The 20,708-nt window shown below is 39.3% G+C and overlaps 1 protein-coding gene across 4 annotated transcripts in view; it reads right to left on the bottom strand.

Annotated features, from left to right (window-relative positions):
- Positions 1-13,259, bottom strand: part of LOC102134461 (phosphoglycerate mutase 1-like) — a 78,011-nt gene extending 64,752 nt beyond the window's left edge. For all 4 annotated transcript variants that reach the window (XR_010584199.2, XR_010584200.2, XR_010584201.2 and 1 more), the window contains exon 1: positions 12,858-13,259. The gene's annotated coding sequence lies outside the window, so the exon portion shown is untranslated. The remainder of the gene's footprint in view (positions 1-12,857) is intronic.
- Between the last annotated feature and the right edge of the window lie 7,449 nt (positions 13,260-20,708).

Genomic DNA, 20,708 nt, shown 5'->3' with positions numbered 1-20,708 from the left:
ATAAACTTCCCTCTTAGTACTGCTTTTGCTGTATTCCAAAGATTGAGTATGTTGTGTTTCCATTATCTCATTTCAAGAAATTTATCCGTTTTCTCCATAATTGTTTCATTGACTCACTGATCATTCAGGAGCATATTGTTTAATTTCAATGTGTTTTTATAGTTTCCAAAAATCCTCTTCTTGTTGATTTCTAGTTTTATTCCATTGTGGTAACAGAAGATGCTTGATATTATTTCACTTTTTTTGAATGTTTTAAGACTTGTTTTTTGACTTAACATATGGTCCATCCTTGAGAATGATCAATGCGCTGAGGAAAAGAATGTGTACTCTGCAGCCACTGAATGAAATGCTCTGTGTCTATTAGGTCCATTTGTTCTATAGTATAGACAAAAGCCAACATTTCTATGTTGATTTTCTGTCTGGAAGATCTGTCCAATGCTGAAAGTGGGGTGTTGAAGTCTCCAGGCATTATTGTATGGAGTCTATCTCTCTTTTTTTATCTCTAGTAACATTTGCTGTATAAATCTGGGTGCACTAGTATTGGGTGCATATATGTTTACAATTATTATATCCTCTTACTGAATTGACCCCTTTATATAGTGACTTTTTTGTCTCTTCTTATGGTTTTTATCTTGAAATCTGTTTTCTCTGATATAAGTACAGCTATCCCTGCTCTTTTTTGGTTTCCAATGGCATGGAATATCTTTTCCCATCCCTTTATTTTCAGTCTATGTGTATTTTTTTTTTTAGACCGAGTCTCCCTCTGTCACCCAGGCTGGAGTGCAGTGGTGCGATCTTGGCTCACTGCAACCTCTGCCTCCTGGGTTCAAGCAATTCTCCTGCCTCAGCCTCCCGAGTAGCTGGGACTACAGGCACGTGCCACCATGCCTGGCTGATTTTTTGTATTTTTAGTAGAGACAGGGTTTCACCATGTTGGCCAGGCTGGTCTCAATCTCCCAACCTCATGATCCGCCCGCCTTGGCCTTCCAAAGTGCTGGGATTACAGGTGTGAGCCACCATGCCCCACCCTATGTGTATCTTTATCGGTGAAGTGTGTTTCTTGCAGGCAATCATATTGTTGAGACTTTTTTTTTATCCTTTCAGCCATTCTATGCCTTTTGATTGGGGGGTTAGTCCATTTCCATTCTATGTTATTATTGATAAGTAAGGACTTACTCCTGTCATTTTGTTATTTGTTTCCTGGTTGTTTTGTGGTGTTCTCCTTCTTTTCTTCCTTCCTGTCTTTCTTTTAGTGAAGGTGATTTTCTCCAGCAATATAATTTAGTTTCTTGCTTTTTATTTTTTATGTTTCCATTGTATGTTTTTTTATTTGAGATTACCATGAGGCTTGTAAATACTATCTTATAACCCATTACTTTAAGCTGATAACAACTTAACATTGTTTGCATAAACAAATAAGCAAAAAGAAAACTAAAAACTCTAACCCTTAACTTCATCCCCCTACTTTAGAACCTTTCGTTGTTTCTGTTTATATTATATTGTACTGTCTATGTCTTGAAAAGTTGTTCTAGTTTTTTTTATTGCTTTATCATTTAGTCTTTCTACTTAAGGTAAGAATAGTTTACACACCACAGTTACCGTGTTATAATAGTTGGTGTTTTTCTGTGTACTTACTATAATCAGGAAGTTTTGTACCTTCAGATGATATTGTTCATTAATGTTCTTTTCTTTCTGATTGAAGTACTCCATTTAGCATGTCTTGTGGAACAGGTCTGGTGGTGATACAATTCCTCAGCTTTTCTTTGTCTGGGAAAGTCTATATTTCTCCTTCACTTATGAAGGATATTTTCATTGGATACACTATACTAGGGTAAAAGATTTTTCCTTCAGCATTTTAAATATGTTATGCCACTCTCTCTTGGCCTTTAAGGTTTCCACTGAAAAGTCTGCTGCCAGACATATTGAAGACTCATTGTCTGTTATTTGTTTCTCTTCTCTTGCTGCTTTTAGGTTCCATTCTTTATCCTTGACCTTTGGGAGTTTGGTTATTAAATGCCTTGAAGTAGTTTTCTTTGGGTTAAATCTGCTTGGTATTCTATAACCTTCTTGAACTTGGATATTAATATATTTCTCTAGATTTGGGGAGTTCTCTGTTATTATCCCTTGTTGCATTTTGCTTTTGTTTGTTGTTGTTTGTTTTGTTTTGTTTTTTCTGAGATGGAGCCTCGCTCTGTTGCCCAGACTGGAGTGCAGTGGCATGATCTAGGTTCACTGCAATCTCCGCCTCCTGGGTTCAAGTGATTCTCCTGCCTTAGCCTCCCAAGTAGCTGGGATTACAGGCGTCCACCACCATGCTCGGCTAATTTTTCTATTTTTAGTAGAGACAGGGTTTCACCATGTTGGGCAGGCTGGTCTTGAACTCCTGGCCTCATGTGATCTGCCCATCTCAGCTTCCCAAAGTGCTGGGATTACAGGCATGAGCCACCACGCCCAGCCTTTGGGATTTTATTATCCCTCTGAATAAACTTTCTACTTCTATCTCTTTCTCTACTTCCTCTTTACAGCCAATAACTTCTAGATTTGCCCTTTTAAGACTATTTTCTAGATCTTGTAGGTGTACTTCATTGTTTTTTATTCTCTTAGCTTTTGTCTCCTCTGACTGTATTTTCAAATAGCCTGTCCTCAAGCTCACTAATTCTTCTGCTTGAACAATTCTGTTATTAAAGGACTCTGATGCATTCTTCAGCATATCACTTGCATTTTTCAACTCCAGAATTTCTGCTTGATTCTTCTTATTTCAGTCTGTTTGTTAAATTTATCTAATAGAATTCTGAATTCCTTCTCTGTGTTATCTCGAATTTCTTTTAGTTTCATCAAAATAGCTATTTTGAATTCTCCATCTGAAAAGTCACATATCTCCATCTCTTCAGGATTACTGCCTGGTGACTTATTAGTTCACTTGGTGAACTCAATGAACTAATAAACCCTGGTGATTTATTTAGTTCATTTGACAAGGTCATGTTTTCCTGGATGGTCTTGATGACGTTTACAGATGTTCATCTGTGTCTAGGATTTTAAGAGTTAGGTATTTATTGTAGTTTTCAGTCTAGGCTTGTTTGTACCATTCCTTCTTGGGAAAGCTTTCCAGGTGTCCAAAGGAACTTGAGTTTTGTGATCTAAGCTCTATCTGTATTAGGGGACACCCCAAGCTCAATATCACTGTGGTTCTTGCTGACTCAAAGAGATACTGCCTTGGTGATCTTGTTTAAGATCTGGAAGAATTCTCTGGATTACCAGGAAGAGACTCTTTTTGTCATTTCCTACTTTCTCCCAAACAGAATCTCTCTCTCTCTCTCTGTTCTAGGCCGCCTGGAGCTGAGGGTGGGGTGACACAAGCACCCCTGTAGCCACCACCACTGGGACTGTACTGGCCATACATGAAGCCAGCACAGCACTGAGTCTTGCCCAAGGCCCGCTGTAACCACTAACTGGCTACCACCTATGTTCGCTCTAGGCCTTGAGGCTCTACAATCTGCAGGTAGAAAATACAGCCAGGCCTGTGTCCTTCCCTTAAGGGTGATGAGCTCCCTCAGGCCCAGGGCAGGTCCAGGGGTGCCATCCAGGAGTCAGGGACTAGAGTCAACCTTAGAAGTCTACCTGGTACTCTATTGTATGGTAGCTGAGCTAGCACTAAAACCATGAGATGCCATCCTTCCCAGTCTTCCTTCCTGTTTCCACAGACAGAGGAGCCTCACCCCATCACCACCACCCCTACAGGCCCACAGAGAGTATTGCCAGACTACTGACAATGTTCCCTTAAAGCCCAAGGGCTCTTCAGTCAACTTGTGGTGAATACTGCCTAGCCTGAGACTCACCCTTCAGGGTAGTGGGCTCCTTTCTGGTAGAGGGTAGGTCCTGAGCCAAGAATTAAGGAATTTAAGAGCCAAGGCCAGGAATCAAGGATGCCAAAAGCCTGCCTGGTGCTTTGCACCCCCGTGGCTGAGCTGGTACCTAAGGTCCAAGACAACGTCCCTTTTCCTTTTTCCTTTGCTTTTCTCAAGCATAAGGAGTCTCTCTCCATAGCCCCACAGCTGGAAATGTGCTGAGTTTCACCTGAAGCTAGCAAGTCTCTCTGAGTACCACCCAAGGCCCACAGCATACTACCTGGGTATCGCTGCTGGTTATTCAGGGTCCAAGGGCTCTTTAGTCAGCAAGTGATGGGTCCTTACAGAACTGGGTCCTTCCCTTCAAGGTAGCGGGTTCCTTTCTGGCCCAGGGTGTGTCTAGAAATTTAGGTTGGGAGCTACAGCCTGGAAAGGGGTCTCTTTTGGAGCCAGGAGCTGTGGAGTCTAGGGTTGGGATAGAGGGGATTCAAGTACTTTCTTAGCTGCCCAGTTGGTGTCTCCAGTAGGTCACATGCCTGCTCCCCATCGTCCACTGGCTCTGAACTCAGTTCAGCCCTAGGACTCACCTAGGAGTTGCAATGTTTGTGGCCTAGAATTGCCTTACAAGTTTATTTGGAGCCCCAGAGCACTTTAGCATGTAGTGGTGAGGCTTGCCAGAACTCAAGTTCTGACTGCTGGGATGGGCAATTCTCCTCTGGCTAGGACTGGTTTAAATACTCCCTCTGTGGGTGGGCATCAGCTGAGTGCAGCCTGGTTTTGCTTTCTGCTGTGAAAGGGCAGCACTGAGTTCCATGCAATGTCTCACAATTGTGGCACTGACCCTCTCCCAAGTGCTCAGATTCTCTCTTCATGCCATGCACCAGCTGCCAGGGGGTGGGGGATAAGTGGCAGCAGCAATTCAAGACTCTTTCCTACTCTCTTCCATGCCTCTTTCAGTGATGTGATGTTAAAACCGGGTACTGTGAGTACTCACCTCATTTTTGGTTCTTATGAAAGTACTTTGTTTGCATAGATAATTGTCAAATCGGTGTCCTTGTATGGGGAACTATTGGTGGAGCCTCCTATTCTGCCATCTTGTACTGTCCCTCTTCCTTTCTTCTTTTTTAATATAGGCATCTACCACTATAAACTTACCTCTTAGTATAGGTTTTGCTGCATCCTATAAGCTTTGGTATGTTGTATTTTTGTTTGTTTCAAGATATTTTTTAATTTGGATTTCTTCTTTGACCCATTGGTTTTTTAAAAGTGTGCTGTTTAATTTCCACATATTTGTGAATTTTCCAGATTTCCCACTGCTACTTAGTTGTAATTTCCTTCCACCATTGTCAGAAAAGATACATGGTATGATAACAATCTTCTTAAAGTTATTAAGACCCATCTTGTGACAAACATATACTCTATCTCGGAGAATGTTCTATTTATACCTAAGAATTATAATTTCTTTAAAAATGAAACATACACCTACCATATAAACAAGCCATTCTACTCCTTGGAATTTATTCAAGAGAAATAACCAAATGTCCACAAAATGTCCACCAAATGTCTACTTGTTCATAACAGCTGTGTTTGTAATAACCCAAAGCTAGAAACAACCTAAATATCAATCAACAAGTGAATGGGTAAACAAATTTTGATATGGTCATACAATGGAACACTATTCAGTAACATGTGGAAATGAATTATTTATACACACAACAAACTCAATTAATCTCAAAATATTTATGCTGAATGAAAAAGCCAGATTATAAAACTCTAGAAAATGCAAACTAGTCTATTGTAACAGAAAACAAATTAATAAACCTTGGGAAAGTGTAGTAGAGCAAGAGGAAAGATTTACAAAGGGAAATAAGAAATTTTGAGAAATAATAATTATGTTCTTCATCTTTTTTTTTTTTTTAGATGAAATCTGGCTCTGTCGCGCAGGCGGCAGTGCAGTGGCACAATCTCAGCTCACTGCAACCTCCACCGCCTGGGTTCAAGTGATTTTTATGCCTCACCCTCCCAAGTAGCTGGGACTACAGCGCCTGCCACCATGCCTGGCTAATTTTTGTATTTTTTGTAGAGACGGGGTTTCACCACATTGGCCAGGCTTGTGTCAAACTCCTGACCTCAGGTGATCCATCCCCCTCAGCCTCCAAAGTGCTGGGATTACAGGTGTGAGCCATTGCGCCCAGCATAATTATGTTCTTTATCTTAAATATAGTGATTGTCTTATGATATATATATTAAAACTGATGAAATTGCACACTTTAAATGTGTGCAGTTAAATGTATGTAAATAATACTTCAATAAAGCTGTTTCTAAAATAAACGATGCTAACAAATAACAAATAAGAACTCTTAGTCCAACATGGAAGGAGCTTGGAAATTGTTGCCTCTGTCCTCACAACAAGAAAAAATCTGAACAAGCTGAAACTAAACAACTCTTCTTAGGTCTATCAAGGAATTGAGGTCACAGGGCAAACTGCTACTCCAAAAATTGGAGCTATAAGCAAATACAGAAAATCACAGCTTACCGGAGCAGAAGCCTACCACTGGAACCAGTATCAAGTTACTTTTACCCATTGCATCATGTTTAGCTTTAAACAAAAAATTATAAGGCGTACTAAAAAATAAAACACAGTTTGAAGGGACAGAGTGAGCATCAGAACCTGACTTAGATATGGCAGATATTTTGAAATCATCAGATCACGACTTTAGATTAACTACTGTTAATATGCTAAGGGCTCTAATGGAAAAAGTGGACAATATGCAAAAATGGATAGCTGAAGTAAGCAGGCAGATGGAAACTCTAGGAAAAAAGAATCAAAAGGAAATGCTAGAAATCAAAAACACCATAAGAGAAATAAAGAATTCCTTTGATGGGCACATCAATAGACTGGACCTAGCCAAGGAAAGAATCAGTGAGCTTGAAGATATGCCAATAGAAATTTCCAAGATGGAAATATGAAGAGAAAAAGGAATTAGAAAAATGAAACAAAATATCCGAGAACTGTGGGACAATTACAAAAAGGGTAACATATGCATAATGGGAATACCAAAAGGCAAACAGAGAAAGAAACAAAATAAAGCTTTGAGGTAATAATGATTGAGAATTTTTCAAAATTAATAACATATACTCAACCATAAATACAGGAAAACACTGTAAAGAAAATGAAACAAAAGCCACAGACTAGGAAAAAACTATTTGTAAAATACTTCTAATAAAGGACTTACATCCAAAACATACAAAGAACTCTTAAAACTCAGCTGTAAAAAAAAGGAAGCAATTAAAATTGGGACAAAAGATCTGAAGAGATGACTCACCAAGAAAGATACACAGATGGCAAACAAGCATATGAAAAAATGCTCAACATCATACGTCATCAGAGAAATGCAAACTGAAACAACAAGGCCGGGTGCGGTCGCTCACGCCTGTAATCCCAGCACTTTGGGAGGCAGAGGCAGGTGGATCACTTGAGGCCAGGAGTTCAAGACCACCCTTGCCAACATGGCGAAACCCTGTTTCTACTAAAAATACAAAAATTAGCCAGGCATGGTGGTGGGTGCCTGTAGTCCCAGCTACTCGGGAGGCTGAGGCAGGAGAATCACTTGAACCCAGGAGGCGGAGGTTGCAGTGAGGAGAGATGGAACCACTGCACTCCAGCCTGGGCAACAGAGCCAGACTCCTTCTCAAAAAAAAAAAAAAAAAAAAAAAAAAGAGAGATACCACTACACACCTATTAGAATAGCCAAAATTCAAAATACCAAAAACACCAAATGCTAGCGAGGATGTGGAGCAACAGGAGCTCTCATTCATTGCTGGTGGGAAAGCAAAATGGTGTAGTCACTGTGGAAGACAGTTTGGCATTTTCTTACAAAACTAAACATACTCTTACCATATGATCCAGTAATTGCACTCCTTGCTATTTACCCAAATGAATTGAGATTTATGTTTATACAAAAACTGCACAGAAATGCTTACAGCAGCTTTAGTCAGAATTACCAAAACTTGGAAGCAATCATGATGTCCTTCAATAGATGAGTGGATAAATTCTGGTACATTCATAGAATGGCATGTTATTCATCAATAAAAAGAAATAAGCTCCCAAACCACAAAACGACATGGACAAGCCTTAAATATATATTGCTAAGTGAAAATAGCCAATGTGAAAAGGCTGTGTGATTCCAACTATATGACATTTTGGGAAAAGCAAAAACTTCCCTCTTTCCAGGCAGTAAAACGATCAGTGGTTGCCAGCATTTCTGGAGGAGGGAGAGAAGGATGAATAGGCAAATCACAAGGGATTGTAGGACAGTGAAACTATTTTCTCTGACACTATAACAGTGGATACATGTCATTATACATTTGTCAAAACTCATAGAATATACAACACAAAGAATGAACCCTAATGTAAGTTATGGAATTTAGCTAATAATAATGTATCAATAATGGCTCATAATTATAAAAAATATACCATTTTGATCTAAATATCTAAATATTTTTAAATATATTTTAAAATAATATCTAAAATATTTTTACCTAAATGTCTAAAGCAACATATTAATCATAGGGGAAATTGGTGGGCAGAGGGGAGTGGGGAGAGGGGTCATATAGGAACTCTCTGTACTTTCCATTCTTTTTTTTTTTTTGAGATGGAGTCTCTCTGTCACCCAGGCTGGAGTGCAGTGATCTCAGCTCACTGTAACCTCCGCCTCCCAGGTTCAAGCGATTCTCCTGTCTCAGTCTCCCGAGTGGCTGGGACTACAGGCGCGTGCCACCACGCCCGGCTTTTTGTATTTTTAGTAGAGACGGGGTTTCTCGATGTTGGCCAGGCTGGTCTCGAACTCCTGACCTCAAGTGATCCGCCTGCCTCAGCCTCTCAAAGTGCTGAAATTACAGACGTGAGCCACCATGCTTGGCCACCATTCATTTTTTCTGTAAACCTTAAACTGCTCTAAAATATGAAATCTATTATTTTAAAATAAATAAATAGCAATATATGCACATTATATAGAAATATGGACATAGTATGAGGGGAAATAGCTAGAACTGCATTTGTTGACATGGAAGGAAGAATAGGGTATGTGGAATGATAGATGGAGGCTGATTTTTTTATTAAGTGTCTTTAATACTATATTAATTACTTAATATAAAGTAATACTTAATTACCCTTATAAATCATATTGGTTTTTAAAGAATAAACATAAAATAATAGAATAGCCATCATTTATCATTTCTCAGTAAATTCCATTGCAGTTTGTTTAAATAGCCTACTTGGATTAAACAATCTACGCTAGCATCTCCACATTTACAATTAATGATGTTTATTCCCATAGATACCTAAGGAGTATATAAAATCTCTCAGAAACCGTAATATGCAGCAAAGAAACATGGAAGGGATGGATGGTTGGCATTCAGTGGAATCCTCCCTTAATATAGGCACATCTTCAGTCCTTGAATGGTCAGGGACTACATAAAACAGTTCAGGATATGCGTGGACTCCGAACAAAGTTCACATGTAAGAAAGCCACAGACAAATCTCACTTATACATATTGATGTAAAATAAATAAAATATTAACAAATAGAATTCAGCAGTAAATTGAAGAAGTAAAAACTGTGGGGTCCATTCTAAGAGTGCAAGAGTTATTCAATATTAGGAAATACACAAAAAAAAAAGAAAAAAGGAAATACACATCATTCATTGTACTAATAGGCCAAATGAGAAAACTCACATGGTCATCTCAATAGATTCCCAAAAAATCAATTTAACAAAATTCAAGATGTATTTCTGATTTAGTTATCTAGGAATGGATACTTATTTGACATAATTTTTATACTCTGTATTTCTAACCAAAAACCAGTATCATGCTGAATAATGAAATCTGAGACTCTCCATTAAAGTCAGAGAAAAGGTGCAAGCCCCATTATCACCACTATTACTATTCTGAAGGCAATACATAACACAATTAGACAAGAGAATTAAATGAGGCACAAATTTGGGAGAGCTATTATAGGAGCAAAATAATCTCTATTTGTTGTTGACATAGCTGTATAACTTGAAAGCCTGAGGAAATTTATGGAAAACCTATTAGAAACAATAATAGGATTTAGTGACGTACTAGTAATTGCTTTCCCACAACCAGTTCAAAAAGATAAGGGAAAAATATCCCCTTCACAATAGCAACTAAAATAGGAATAAACCTAACAAGGAACATATAAAACATATAAAAATAAAACTTTAAAATTCTACTAACATAAAAAACTTGAATAACTAGAAAGCCATACCTTACTCTCCAATGGGAAGATTCAATACTATGAAAGACAATGATTTTCTCTAAATTAACCTATAAATTCAATATAACCTCGGTCAAAATGTCAATAGGCAATTTTATATTATTTTTACTTTCACAATGTGTGCTAAGGTTCACCTGGAGAATAAATATGTGAAAACAGGCAGAAATTTTCTGAAAAAGAAGACAAAAGAGGCTTTGCCCAACCAGATATGAAAATATATTTTGAAGTTACATTAATTACAACGAGATGGCACTGGTACAGGCATAGACATTCAGATCAATAGAATAAAAGAGAGTGCAGAAATAAACAAAAGCACATACGAAAACTCCGTATTTGATAAAGGTGACATTTCAATTCAATAAGTCAATAATTACTAGTCAATAGATGGTACGGAGACAGCAGACTTAGCATTTGAAAGGAAAAGAAGCTAGATCCCTGTCCTAAATCCTACCCCAAAATAAATTCCAGATAGATCAAAGATTTAACTGTAAAACTGAAACCATAAAAGTACTAGCAGACAACATGGATGAATCATTTTTAATATATAATTTTGGAGTGGGTAAAGTTATCACTGCAGTTAAAATGGCTTTTATCAAAAGGACAAAAAAATAATGGACGCTGGCAAGGATGCTGAGAAAGGAGAATGTTTGTATACTGTTAGTGGGAATGGAAAGTAGTACAGCCACTGTGGAAAACAGTATGGAGATTTCTCAAAAAAATAAAAATAGAACTGCCATATTATCCAGCAATCCCAGTGCTAGGTATACATCCAAAAGAAAGGAAATCAGTATATTGGAGAGATATCTGCACTCCCGTATTTATTGTAGCACTATTCAATATAGTCAAAATATAGAATCAACCTAAGTGTCCATCAATGGATGAATTGATAAAGAAAATGTGGTATATATACATAATTGAATATTATTCAGCCATACAAAAAGAGTGAAATCCTGACATTTATAACAACATGGATGACATTATGTTAAGTGAAATAAGCCAGGCACAGAAAACAAATAGCACATGTTCTCACTCATATGTGGGAGTTAAGAAAACACTGATCTTGTGGAGGTAGAGAGTAGTAGGATGATTACCAGAGGCTAGCAAGGGTAGTGGAGAGGTGGGGATAAGGAGGGGTTCGTTAACAGGTACAAAAATACAGTTAGATAGTAGGAATAAGATCTTGTGTTTGGTGGCACTATAGGGTGAATATAGTTAACAATAATTTATTGTATATTTCAAAATAGCTAAAAGAGTAGATTTGGAATATTCCCAACACAAAGAAATGATTATTGTTTGAGGTGATGGTTATCCCAATTACCCTGACTGGATCATTACACATCATAAACAGGTATAAAAATATCACATGTAACCCATAGGCATGTACAATCCATAAAAATTAAATTGTGTACCCATAAAACTTAAAATTAAATTATTTAAAAAGAAAACAAAATCCAAAAACCATAAAGGGAATGATGGGTAAACCTAATCATATAAGTTTAAACAAAGTTTATCTTTGCATATACCACAAGCAAAGCCAAAAGACAACAAATGGGTGTGGGGAACATTTGTGCAAATACATATATAATAAGAATATTTACTTCAATATTACATCACATAAAAACAAAAAATTAGAAAAAAATAACCACTAAAAGACATCCAATTAAATAAATTCTGGTAACTCCATACACTGCAATAATATGAATTTATTTTGTTTTGTTTTTAATAAGGTAGATGTATATGTATTGGTACAGAAAGATGTTAAGTGTTATGTGAAAAAGGCAATTATAGAACTTTCATTGGTGTAAACAAAAGCATATATTCATATTTATCTTTATGCAGAGAGATACATGCTTGTTTGTATATGCATGGAAAATGGGAAGATGTAGACAAAACTGTTAAAAGTTACTGTCTCTGCAGATTGGTATTAGGAGAGAAAAGCATTGGATAAGAACTTTGTTTTTAGTTTATACATTCAAACATTCCACAAATATTGACTGAACTTATACAGCAGCACTGTTTTAGATCCTCAGGATACAGATAAGGCTTCTGTTCTCATTTTTAAAGAGGACGCAGACAATAAACAATTACATAAATGAGCAACGCAATTTCAAACAGTGACAAGGGCTATGCAGGGAATAAAAAGGAGTTATATGACAGAAAGCAGTGGGGCAAAGAGTTGTGTGGGCTATTTCATACTGCGTGGTTTGGCAAAGGCCTCTCTGAAGAAGTGACAATTAAGTGAAGACAATGACAAGAAGGAGCCAGCCACTGGAAAAGCAAGGGGAAAAGCATTATAAAGAGAAGGGACCCTCTGTTTAAAGCTGGCGAAGAAAAAAAAAAAAATTTTTTAAATAAAGAGAAGGAACACTCAGTGCAAAGGACCAAAGGTGAGAACAACCTTGGCGTGTTCCGGAAACAGAGGCCAATGTAGCTGGAGCTACATTCCTTTAAATTGAAAGGAAGTAAATGAAAGGAAGAGTCAAAGCAGCTGATTGATGTTCAGATCAGATTATGTCTGTATTGATTGCTTTTGTTTTTTTTATATGACAAGCTTGTGGTCATTTTTAAAAATAAAAATAACATATTAATGCTTTAAAAAAAAAGATTAAGAGCATCTGACAGACCAGCTCCATCACTGGCTGTGTCACCTTAGTCAAGTTAATCTCACTAAACTTCAGTTTCTTCACTTGTAAAATGAGGAAAAGTATACTCACCTCAGAGGGCCGAAGTGCAAATTAAATTAAACCTATTTAAAAGGCTGTTTTTGTTAAGACTCTTTTGGATGCAAGGAACAGAAACCCAGTGAAGCTAGATCACGAATCGGAAATCCAAGAGCAGGAAGTGAAGTACAGCTAAAGCTTATTAAGCCTGGAGCTGCAGGAAATTTCTGGATGAGGCATGGACCCTCTGCTCTGGAGCTTTACCATTAATATAATTCATCTGCACTACATGTCTGCTTCTCTCTGTACACCTGCCCCAGCTTCCTCATTCAGCCAACCACTTTGAACTGTTCCCCCAGGATTTTAACAGGCACTTGACCTGATTCATAATGCCGCACCCACCCACCCAGCATCCTGGTCTACTGGACCTGTCAGCTCAGCTACCGACAACTAACTGACAACTCTCCTCTGGATCTCCTATTTCACATTCCCAAGAGAGCAATCTGATTGGCCCACCTCATCTTCTAAAGCTGGGCCATACAACTCACAGGCTGTGGGCTGGCCATGGATCAGATGCTGTATCCTAAGGCAAGGGTGGATGTAATACATAGTTAGTCCTTGCTTGATCATTTGGTAGGAACTGTAAGTAGAGCCAATTCTCCCAGAAGGGGATGTAAAGATGGCCAGCAAGAAGTGGCATCTCTGATGCATGTGTGCAGCAGAGTGACTGGAATATGGTAGGTGTTCAACAAATAGTCATAATCATTCACAGTAACATTATGTCACCTCTTACAGGAAGCCTTCCCAGAACTCTCAAGCTTCCCAAACTTTTTCACCCAGATCAGAACCCCTACTGCAGGAATCATCCAATTAAGAAATCAATGAAATTTCATTATACAGGACAGAATGTTATGGCCTTCTAGGTATAAAGCACTGTACCAGGCACTGGGAGGAAGGATGCACAAATGAATGAGGCCCTTATCCTGGCCTCAAGGAGCTCTGAGGGTAGTAAAAGGTAAAAGGCAACCTGAGCCATGAGAAATCCACAGATAGGGAGCTCTGGGAGTTCAGAGAAGGGCAAAAACTATTGTTTATCCATATGTATGCCTGTCTCCTGGATACCTTCCTTTAGATGTCCCAAAGGCACCTCGAACTAAACATATTTAAAACTGATCTCATCTGCTCCCTCCCAAACCTGTTCCTCTTCTCAGATTCCCTGTCTCAGTGAGGCAAGTTCATCCAACCCAGTTGCTCAAGCTTGAAACCTGAGCTGCACCCGCTCACAATGTCAGCTGTTGCAGTTGCTAAAGTTGTCCCCGAAACTTTGGTGTGTGTTTGCCTTGCCCCAAAGGTCAGAACTAATAATAAACTTGAGCATTGCTGCAGGATACGGAAATTAAAACCAGCCTGGAGACAGGCAAGACCCGGAGTCCACCAGGTTTGATTTCGGATTTGGCCTCTGATGTCAATGGGTATGATCCCTTTCAGGAAAGCGGGTCAACAAGAGCCTAAAGCATGTTTATGACATTTTCCCGGTAATTCTGCTCCTAAATCAATATCCACCCACCCCTACTCCCACAGGAAAAGCTCTAAGCACAAAATTATTCCTTGCAGAGATATTTTTTGATGGTCAAACACTAGAAAGTAGTTTTAATATCCAACAAGAGTTAAGTGAATTGTGGCACAGCTGTCTGATGGAACATTCTACCACCATTGCTGAGAGATGATGGCTGTGGAGATTCTACAGCAACAGAGAAAAATTATTATGCTATAACTAAGGATACAGGGTTATGTGTACACTCTGACTGCAACAACCTAAAAACTTCATGGCCTGAAGCTCTGCTGATGGACATTTAAAATTTCTATTACTAATTTTTAAAAAGGCCTTAACTTTATGTCATATATGGGTATCTCTGGGTTTGGGGTTTTTTGGTTTGTTGTTTTCGTTTTTTCAGTCTTTTCCCTCCGTCAATCAACCGCCTTAAAAATGTGTCTTCTTTGTACCTGGCCCTTCACTAGGTGAATCACCCACAACTCTTTCTCTGGGATGTCAGGGCAGAAGAAGAAACAGATATAAAAATAAATAGTTTCAAAAATATATGGGCCAGTCTTTATGGGCCCACTTGTGGACGTACGCAGGCACGGTCACCCCCTGGCGGCCACTCGACTACCCGCTCTTGGGTGGCTCTAACCTCTGGACAGCGGCTTCCACTCTCGGTGGCCAGCCCCAGCCTCTGTCTCTGAGAGAGTCCAAGACTCCTCCCTCTCCCTCCTGGGGCCCTCCATCCCCTAGCAGGCGTCTCAGCCCAGGCCTGGACAAATCCGACGCTTTTACTCCCACCGGAGCTCCTCCCTCCCCCAAAGTCTCACTTCCGCTGTGAGCGGCAAGATTACGTCATTGTCAGTGGTTCGCATGCGCCCTCACCACTGGCCAATTGGCGCACCCCTGCCGCAGGTGGCCTCCGGGATTCGCCCTTTTCCTTTCCTAATGGTTTATTTAAAGTGGCGACACACTACTTGTAAGAGACGCTGGTAAACTCGTGGCTTTAGGAGGAAATGGGAGCCAAGAAAAGTTGCAAAGCTCAAGGCTCACGACCGCTTGGTCGCCATTGTCCCACTCACTTCCGAAATAGATAACGCCCCTTTCCGACTCCTTTGGCCTCCCCGCTCCAAGAGCGAGACTCGAAGCCCCGCCCCGTGTGCGTCTAGTCCCAAGATACCCAGCAGCGCTTGCGAGTGCAAGTACACTGGGGCGGGGCTGACGGGAGGCTGATGCAATCGAGTCGGGCGGGTGGGGCACGTCGGTGAAAGTGGGTACCGGAAGAGAAAGGGTTATTTCAGCAGGCTTAGCAACCCTACTCACAGTGAGACCTTAATATATAAGTAGAAGTTTGTGCCTGGTTTGGAGAGCTCTTTGACTTAATTTTTTCAAATGTAACGCCTGTAATCCCAGCACTTTGGGAGGCCAAGGTGGGTGGATCGCTTGAGTCCATGAGTTTGAGGCCAGCATGGGCAACACAGTGAGATCCTCCCTATTTTATTTAAAAAAACATTATTTTAATTGTATATATCCTATCGGCTCAGCAATCCCATTTCCATATATATACATCCAAGACTCCTAGAGAAGTGTATCCGGATCACCTACAGGGCTTGTTAAAACACAGATTGTTGTGGCCTGTCTACTATCAGAGATTAAGAACTTGTGTTTCTAACAACTTCCAGGGTATGCTGGGGCAAACTGGTTCAAGATCACACTTTAAGAACCTTAGATCTAGGGGACAAAAAACTGCAAGGAGCCTTATGAACAAGTGTAAGCCGTGCTGATTTGTTGGCAATAATGAAAAACTGAAAGTATCAGTGGGGGCAGGAGATGGCTGATAATGATATGACTTATCAGTTTAAAATGGGCTATATATAGGCCAGGCGTGGTGGCTGACGCCTGTAATGCCAATACTTCGAGAGGCCGAGGTGGGTGGATCACCTGAGGTCAGAAGTTTGAGACCAGCCTGGCCAACATGGTGAAACCCCGTCTCTACTAAAAATACAAAAAATTAGCCAGGCGTGGTGGCACGTGCCTGTAATCCCAGACACTCGGGAGACTGAAGCAGGAGAATCACTTGAACCCGGGAGGCAGAGGTTGCAGTGAGCCGAGATCGTGCCACTGCACTCCAGCCTGGGCGACACAGCCAGACTATCTCAATTAATTAATTAATTTAATGGGCTATATATAAACTGACATGGAAAAATATCGAAGGTGATGATGATAGTAGTGGGGGTGGTGATGAGGACACTTAACATTTATTGAGCACTTACACTGTATCAGGCACTGTGTGAAGGATTTTACATTTCTTATCTCATTTTCTACAGCAATTCTCAGGAGTGTGGACTGTGTCTAATTCGCTGTATATTTTTAGTCCAGAACAGGGTCTGGCACCCAGGATCTTGTCAGTAAATGTTTGTGGCCTCATGTGATCAGACCCAGTCCCACAAGTTCTCAGTCCCAAGAGTTTAGGACTTCACAGCCCAAACAATATTTCAAAAAATTGCGAGGGATGGATAAAATATTGCAGAAGGACACTAAAAACAAACTACTGCCTTCTATCACCATCATTTTAAGAAAAGACAATTACACATAATCCCCAAGTAAAGGACAAACTTTTAAATTTATCTTTAATATGAAAATTTTTAACATATGCAAAAGTAGAAAAAAGAGTAAATGAACCCCCAAGTACCTCTCACCCAGCTTCTCAATTATCAATTCCTGGCCAAGCGTCTTACATCTCTAACCCCAACACACATCGTATCCCAGATTACTTTGAAGCAAATTCTAGACACCATTTTCTCCATAAATATTTGAGTTCATGTGTTTAAAATATAAGAACTCTTTTATAATAATAACCATAATACCACAGAATATCTAAAAATTTAATAATAATTTCCTAATATTATAAAATATCCAAGTATTTACATTTCCCTGATTTATACATATCTTTTGCAGTTTTGCACAAATTAGCAAGTAAATAAGATAAAGCAAAGGCCTTTAAATCAAATATACACTACAGTGTCCTTTTTATCTTCATTTTACTGCAGATTGGCAAAAACTATATCAGGCCCTTGCAGAAGATGACGACCAGTATTGGGAACTACTGGCATAACATTCATTCAAAAGTAGATAGTGAGATATATATGTGTGTGTGTGTGCATGCACACGTGTGCACACGTGTGTATATGTGTGTATATACATACAAACTGCAAAATACATATGTGTGTATACACACACACAGCCTGACACTTCTAGCAGTACATAAGGGTAAATAAGACAGATGCAGTCCCTGTACTCCTGGAGCCAACATTCTACTGAGAGAAAGAGACAATAACAAAGTCAAGAAATAAATTCAGAATTTAATTTCTGGGTCATAATATGTACAATGAAAAAAATAAGGAAAGAAGGCAATAGAAAATGATGGAGGCAGTAGTACATTGGCAAAATGGTGAAGTAGGCAGCTCCACGCTCTTGTTCCCCTACCGAAACTGATAATCAAGCAGAAACTGACAGAACCACTTTCTCAAAACTCTGAAAAATGATGAAAGGTTTATAGCAACCGAGCAAATGCTGAATAAAGAAAAAGGCGAGAACAGATGCCAGTGAGGTTGCAGAGAAAAGGGAACACTTATACACTTACAGTGGGAATGTAAATTAGTTCAGCCACTGTGGAAAGCAGTTTGATTTCTCAAAGAACTTAAAACAGAGCTACCATTTGACTGAGAAATCCCATTACTGGAAATCCCATATACCCAAAGGAAAATAAACCATTCTACTAAAAAGACACATGCATGTATATGTTCATCACAGTGCTATTCACGATAGCAAAGATACAAAATCAACCTAGATGCCCATCAACAGTGGATTAGATAAAGGAAATGTGATACATATACACTGTGGAATACTATGCAGCCATAAAAAAGAATGAAATCATGTCTTTTGCAACAATATGAATGCAGCTTGAGGTCATCATCCTAAGCAAATTAACACAGGAACAGGGAACCAAATACCACATCTCACTTAGAAGTGGGAGCTAAACATTGAGTGCACATGGACATAAAGATGGGAACAATAGACACTGGGGACTATTAGAGGTGGGAGCAGGAGGGGGCCAGGGTTGAAAAACTACCTATTGTATGCTATGCTCACTACCTGGGTGATGGGATCATTTGTACACCAAACCTCAGTGACATGCAACTTACCCATGTAACAAATTTGCATATGTACTCTCTGAACCTAAAATAAAAGTTAAAAAAAAGAAAGATAAAGGCAATTTCAAAATGGTAAGAAAGTTTTATGGCATTTTTACTTGCTCTTGCCGCACCCCCTCTCCAGTGCAGTCACGGTCTTGAATAGGAAAGTCTACATTCTCATATGGGAAACTTGTCCCTGATTCTGGAGGAAACAGAGCAGACCTTATTTGCAAATTGTTGTGTACGTATGTTCTAACCTGCCTTGGGGCTAAAAGACTGACATAAGGTATTCATCTGTGTTTCACTTCACTCAGAACTGAGGCTAGAAAATGGCAAGCTCAAAATCAATGCAAGAAAAAATGAGCAACATGCAGATACTCAGGGGAAAAGATTATGATCAAAACAAAATAGACCACCTAAGGACTGAGAGCAAGAGCTGGGGAGAGTTTATTTGGGAAATTAGGACATTCAAAAGAAGCCACATATATAGGGGGATTTAGAAAGCCATGTGCAGGCTCCACACAAGACACATCCTCAGAAAAACAACATGTGAAAACTCTAACATTTCACCACGGGCTGAGTCCTATGCTTAGTGCAAGCCTAGTTAGGTGTTGAAAACAAATGTCTTAGAACAAAATGATTCTGCAAATATGAGTGGGGGAGGTAATTTTTTGTTTGTTTGATTTTTTTGAATTTTAATTTTTTTTTTTTTTTTTTTTTTTAGTTCTTGACATTCAAGGAAATCCTATCAAAACACTAGCTGAGTACAAACTGAAAAACAGAAATATCAATGATTACACACACAAAAAAAGTCTTCCTAAAAGTACTTTGGGAAAGTCACTAAACAAATGGACTACTATAGCCTTCACATAAATTAAATAAACAGCGAACTCAGAGGAAAAAGGAGAATTTAATGTACCCCATTAACATTTTGTGATATTCAAACATATAGCTTTCAACAAAAAACATCACAAAACATACAAAGAAATAGGAAATTATGGCCCATTTACAGAAACAAACTAAATTGACAGAAACTATTCCTGAAGAAGTCCGGGCATCAAATTTAATAGACAAACACTTTAAAACAATTGACTTAAATATGCTCACAGAACTAAAGGAAAACATGAACAAATAACTAAAGGAAATTAGGAATATGATGTATGAGCAAAATTAGAATGTCAATTTAAAAGACAGAAAGCATAAAAAAGAACCAAACAGAAATTTTGGAGCTGAAAAGTACAATGATTGAAATGAAAAATTGACTAGAGGTATTGAACAGCAGATCTAAGAAGGCACAATAAAGAATCAGTGAACTTAAGGATAGGATAATCGAAATTATCAAGTCTGAGGAGTAGAAAAGAAAAAGAATTGGCCAGGCACAGTGGCTGATGCCTGTAATCCCAGCACTTTGGGAGGCTGAGTAGGGTGGATCACCTGAGGTCAGGAGTTCAAGACCAGCCTGGCCAACATGGCAAAACCCTCTCTCTACTAAAACTACAAAAATTAACTGGGCATGGTGGTGGGCACCTATAATCCCAGCTACTCAGGAGGCTGAGGCAGGAGAATCACTTGAACCCCCAGGAGGCAGAGGTTGTAGTGAGCCGAGATCATGCCACTGCACTGCAGCCTGCGTGACAGAGCGAGACTCCATCTCAAAAAAAAGAGCTGGGCACAGTGGTTCACACCTGTAATCCCAGCACTTTGGGAGGCTAAGGCAGGCAGATCACAAGGTCAGGAGATCGAGGCCATCCTGGGTAACATGGTGAAACCCCATCTCTACTAAAAATGCAAAAAAAAATTAGCCAGGCTTGGTGGCATGCACCTGTACTCCCAGCTACTCGGGAGGCTGAGGCAGGAGACTTGCTTGAACCCAGGAGGCGGAGGTTGCAATGAGCCAAGATCGCACCACTGCACTCCAGCCTGGCAACAGAGCAAGACTCCGTCTCAAAAAAACAAAAACAAATACAAAATTAGCCGGGCATGGTGGTGCATGCCTGTAATCCCAGCTACTTGGGAGGCCCAGGTAACAAGAGCAAAACTCTGTCTCAAAGAAAAAAAGGAAAAAGAATTAATAAAAGTGAACAGAGCTTAAGGGACCCATAGGACACCATAAGCTAACCCACATACATATTATTTGAGTCTAAGAAAGAGAGAACAAAATAATATTTG

The sequence above is a fragment of the Macaca fascicularis genome, chromosome X (genome assembly GCF_037993035.2).
Source record: "Macaca fascicularis isolate 582-1 chromosome X, T2T-MFA8v1.1".
Lineage (NCBI taxonomy): Eukaryota > Metazoa > Chordata > Mammalia > Primates > Cercopithecidae > Macaca > Macaca fascicularis.
The sequence above is the reverse complement of the archived record's forward strand: the minus strand, read 5'-3'. Positions and strand labels throughout refer to the sequence as shown.